Here is a 5,946-nt window from a genome sequence, read left to right on the forward strand (position 1 = left end):
GACGCTGCTGAGATCACTTGATAGTTCATTGGACATCCTAGCCCTGATGATTCAAGAATGTCCTGATTTCAAGACACTCGATCCATATGACATACTTGAGAGGCTCAACACACATGAGTTTCAGCTTTCTGAAAAAAGAGATATCTACGGTCCAAACTATGGGCGAACTCGTGCCTTGAAGGCAAAAGCTGTTTCCTCATCTGAAGAAGAATCTGACAGCAGTTCTGATGATCCTGAAGACATTGGAAGGGAACTTGCAATGCTAGTGAAGAAGTTCCAAAAATTCACCAAGAAGAAAGGCTTCAGAAGATCTTCACGATCAAGCTCAAGGAATGATGAAGCTTCTGCTCATGACTATAAGAAGAAAACATTCACAAGTGCAAGAAAACTAGACACTTCATCTCTGAGTGTCCACAGTGGGACAATGAGAACAGAAGGAAGAAGAAGAGCAAGGAATATGATTCTAACAATAAAAAGAAGAAGAAATACTCAAAGTCTTCTTCCAAGTCTTCCTCAAAGTCTTCATCACACAAGAAGAGCTCATCTGGCAAGGCACGTGCGTTTGTTGGCAAGGAAATGGATTCAGAGGAGGAGTCCGCTTCTGAGGAGGCAGAGGTGGAGTCTGAGGAGGAGTCTGATTCTGGCATTGCGAGTCTAGCTACAGCATACGTCGCCAAGTCCATCTTCAACACTGAAGACAATGACTTCATCACCGACACCAATGCAAGTGACAAGAACGACTCCACTCCTACCTACTGCTTCATGGCACGCGGTGCCAAGGTAAACACACGCACTACTCGCTATCAAACATCTAGTGATGATGACTCTGACTGTGATTCAAAACCTAGCTACAAAACACTTGCTAAAATTGCAACTGAACAACAGAAGGCTATGGAGCATATTCAAAAACTATTAGACAGAAGCGATGATCTGTTGGGTGCTGAAATGACTCGTTCCGAATCCTTAATTGAAGACATAAAAAATCTTCACGTTAAGTATCAGGAACTTGAAGATCGTCTTGATACTCTCTCGACAACTCATGAGAAGCTTTCCTATGATTATCTTCAAAGAAAGCAAGAACTTGAGAAATTGAGAGCGGCTCATGAAGATCTTCAAAAGGAAAACGAGTCACTTCGCGCCGAACAGATCAGTTCCGCTCAGGAAGGATTTGAACCACCATGTATTAAATGCATTGAGCATGATAATGCTACTTCTGTTGCTGAATGTTCCACTGCTACTGCTATTCCAATATCTTCAACTGTTGATGTGGTAACTAACCCCTCAGCTGAGGATACCACTGCTATTGCTGATGAGAATGCTAGGTTGAAGACATTGCTTGAAACAGGGATGTACAAAAGTCTTAAAGGACATCAGACATTATGTGATGTCCTCAAGAAGCAGATTCTGAACCGAAACCCTAGGAAAGAGGGTGTTGGGTTCGTGAGGAAAATAAATGCAGATGGCTCTTACTGGAAACCTGAGCAGTACCCCAAAACCACATGGGTTGCTGCAAAGGAACTTTCAGTAGATCCATCCAATTTATCTGGCTTCACTTGTGCTAACCCCATCATCATTGATGAATCCTTTGATGCAAACTATAAACTGTTTAAGAATCAGAACGGTGAAGTGTTTACCAGGTACATTGGTACTAACTGCAGGAATGGACCGCCTATGAAGAAGATCTGGGTTCCGAAAAAATGTCTGGAAAATCTTCCGGTTAATGTCTTCATGACACCTCACTTGAAGAAGACAAACCTCAGACCAAAGGCTTCATATGGTCCAAAGGCTTCATACAAACAGAGGACTCACCTGAGTCACACTAATGCAAATGTTTTGCAGGGAAACCATACACATGCATATGAATATGAGAGCAGTTCTTCGAATCGTCATGTTCATATGACCAAAAATTATTCTGCCTATTCCTATGAGTACTATTGTCCACCTGCTAGACTGTTTGCTAAGGCTTCAAAGCCAAAATTCTCAGATGCTGCACTTAGACTTATTGCTTCTAAGTCACCCTTGAAGATGTGGGTGGTTAAGAAAGCTTAACTCTCTCTTGCAGGGAAAGGTCTCCAGCAGAAAAACAAAATCTTCTGATGCTATTGCTGGGGACCTTAAAAATCTTGTAGGGCGCAAGATAAAATGCCCGAACGGCATCATTATGTACTTCGTTCCTGAATCGCATGCTACTCTCCCTATTAGTCCTAATCTGGATCTAAGTTTTCATAACCCACTGGTTCGTCAAATGTTTATGCTTCACAATTCTCTTCGTGAAGCCTATCCCCCTAACTGCACTGTAGGGTACGACACCAGCGACTTCAAAGTCTTCAGAATGGATTATTGACAGTGGGTGTACAAATAACATGACTGGCAAAAGAAGCCTTCTTATGGACTCAACATTACGTCCATCCGACAAGAGCCACATCACATTTGCTGACACTGGTGAAAGTAAGGTATTGGGTCTAGGTAGAGTTGCAATCTCAAAGGATCAACACATGGATAAAGTCATGCTTGTTGAATCCCTTGGCTTGAACTTAATGTCTGTCTCAATGCTTTGCGATTTGAATATGATCGTAATGTTTGGAAAATATCGTTGCCTGGTACTAATGGAATCTGACAAGTCTCTAGTGTTTGAAGGGTATCGGAAAGGTGATTTGTACGTGGTAGATTTCTCAGCAGGACCACAACTTGCAGTATGTCTTCTTGCAAAAGCTTCAGAATGCTGGCTTTGGCATCGGAGGCTTGGGCATGCTGGCATGAGGAACCTCCACACCCTTGCGAAGAAGAAGCATGTCATAGGCATCAAGGGCGTCAAGTTCAAGAAAGATCACTTATGCGGTGCCTGTGAAGCAGGGAAGATGACAAGGGCAAAACATCCTTCGAAGACAATCATGACTACTACACAACCCTTCAAACTGCTCCACATAGATCTTTTCGGTCCCACTCACTACTCAACCTTTACTACTTCTGCTTGCCTCTATGGCTTCGTGATTTTTGATGATTACTCTAGATATACTTGGGTGCACATAATCCTTTACAAGACTGAAGTGCAGGATGTTTTCAGACGCTTCGCCAATCGAGCTATGAACAATTTTGGCGCCAAGATAAAGCACATCAGAAGTGACAATGGCACTGAATTCAAGAACATTGGCCTTGATACATATCTTGATACCTTGGGCATCACACATGAATTCTCAGCACCGTACACGCCACAGCAGAATGGCGTCATGGAACGCAAGAACAGAACACTCATTGAGATGGCCAGAACGATGCTAGATGAATACAAGACTCCAAGAAAATTCTGGACTGAAGCCATTGACACTGCATGCCATACAATCAATCGTATTTATCTTCACAAGCTTCTAAACAAGACATCTTATTAACTCCTAACTGGCAAGAAGCCAAATGTCAGTTACTTCAGAGTATTTGGCTCAAGGTGCTGGATCAAGGACCCACATCACACTTCAAAATTTGCACCTAAAGCACATGAGGGCTTTATGCTTGGATATGGAAAGGACTCGCACTCCTACAGAGTCTTCAATCTCTTTCATTACAAAGTGGTTGAAACAGTGGATGTGCGGTTCGATGAGACAAATGGCTCACAAAGAGAGCAACTGCCAAATGTGCTAGATGAAGTTCCAGCTAGTGAATCAATCAAGCTTATGGGAACTGGAGAGATTATACCTTCTGAGGCTCATCCTGAAGAAGAACTTATCATCTCAGCACCTGATCAACATGAAGACAATGCTCAGCCTGAAGACATTCCTCCCAACAACAACACAGATAAGCAAGAGCAAAGTATTCTCCCTATACATCCTCGTGTTGCAAATGAAGTGCAGATTGACAGAATAATTGACAGCATGAATGCACCTGGTCCACTCACTCGTTCAAGGGCAACTCAGCTAGCAAATTTCTGTGGGCACTTCGCATTCGTATCAATATCAGAACCCAAGAAAGTTGAAGAAGCCTTCATGGAACCTGAATGGATTCAAGCTATGCAAGAAGGGCTTCAAAAATTTGAGCTGAATAATGTATGGGAACTGGTTAAGCGTCCTGATCCACGGAAGCACAACATAATAGGCACCAAATGGATATACCGCAACAAGCAAGATGAGCATGGTCAAGTTGTCAGAAACAAAGCTCGTCTCGTTGCTCAAGGATATACTCAAGTGGAGGGCATTGACTTCGATGAAACATTTGCTCCTGTGGCAAGGCTTGAAGCTATACGCATATTGCTGGCCTATGCAAATCATCATAACATACTTCTATATCAAATGGATGTGAAAAGTGCCTTTCTCGATGGCAAGATTGAAGAAGAAGTGTATGTTGCACAGCCACCTGGCTTTGAAAATCCAAAACATCCTGACATGGTATACAAGCTCGACAAGGCACTGTATGGCCTCAAACAAGCCCCTAGGGCCTGGTATGACACACTCAAATACTTCCTGAAGAGCAAAGGCTTCATACCTGGTTCCCTGGATCCCACTCTTTTCACAAAGACATATGATGGTGAACTGTTTGTGTGCCAAATATATGTGGATGACATTATCTTCGGCTGCACCAATCAGAAGTACAGTGAAGAGTTTGGATATATGATGCAAGAGCAATATCAGATGTCCATGATGGGGGAACTGAAGTTCTTCCTTGGTCTTCAAATACGACAACAATGCAATGGCATCTTCATATCTCAAGAGAAGTATCTCAAAGATTGCCTGAAGAAGTTCGGTATGCAAGACTGCAAAGGCTTCACAACACCAATGCCAGCCAAACATCATCTAGGTCCTGACGACAATGGTAAAGAGTTCGATCAAAAGGTATACCGCTCCATGATTGGGTCTTTGCTTTATTTATGTGCATCTAGGCCAGATATTATGCTTAGTGTTTGCATGTGTGCTCGATTTCAAGCGGCACCAAAGGAGTCGCATCACTTAGCTGTGAAGCGAATTCTTCGATATTTGGCTCACACCCCAACTCTAGGATTATGGTATCCAAAGGGCTCAGAGTTTGATTTGGTTGGATTTTCGGATGCTGATTATGCTGGTGACAAGGTTGATCGCAAGTCTACATCAGGCACATGTCACCTTCTGGGACGATCACTTGTATGTTGGTCTTCAAAGAAGCAGAACTGTGTATCTCTCTCCACTGCTGAATCTGAATACATTGCTGCTGGATCGTGCTGCGCTCAGCTTCTGTGGATGAAGCAAACACTCAAGGACTATGGCATTCATCTGAAGCAAGTGCCACTTTACTGCGACAACGAAAGCGCCATCAAGATCGCCAACAACCCAGTTCAGCACTCGAAGACAAAGCACATTGAAATTCGTCATCACTTTCTCAGAGATCATGTTGTGAAGGAAGACATTGATATCATACACGTCAATACTGAAGAGCAATTGGCAGATATCTTCACCAAGCCCTTGGATGAGAAGAGATTTTGCAAGTTACGGTGTGAGCTAAATATCTTGGAATCCTCAAATGTCCTGTGATCAGGCACACATCCTAACACTTATGCATATTGATGACTTAGATGTGCAACACACAAAGTAAAGTATATCTTCATTCAATGAAGACATACATTCTAAGTGTGAATACATTAATGTGGAATTTGACCTCGGAGCGCCACGATAATTGTGCGCCGTGTCTGGGTCTAATACTTCCTATACGGTGGGTAACGCCACCACCAAACGTTCTATTTTGAAGTGTTTCACTCATGGCGTTACCTTGCAGTATCTTCACATTTGGTTGTCGTCACTTTTGGTTTGGCTTCGAACATGTTTTCATGATTATCTTCACTACGTTGCTTGTATAGATATATATATATATATGCTAGTGTTCTGTCCTCTACAGCATTCACTTATAGCTATGTCTTCTTGGTTGAATCTTTTGAACTAAGTGAATGTGATCGGACCCTAATCTCTCTATGCTTTCTATCTCAAATTCTATCTC

Source organism: Triticum urartu, chromosome 6 (genome assembly GCF_003073215.2).
Source record: "Triticum urartu cultivar G1812 chromosome 6, Tu2.1, whole genome shotgun sequence".
Classification (NCBI taxonomy): Eukaryota; Viridiplantae; Streptophyta; class Magnoliopsida; order Poales; family Poaceae; genus Triticum; species Triticum urartu.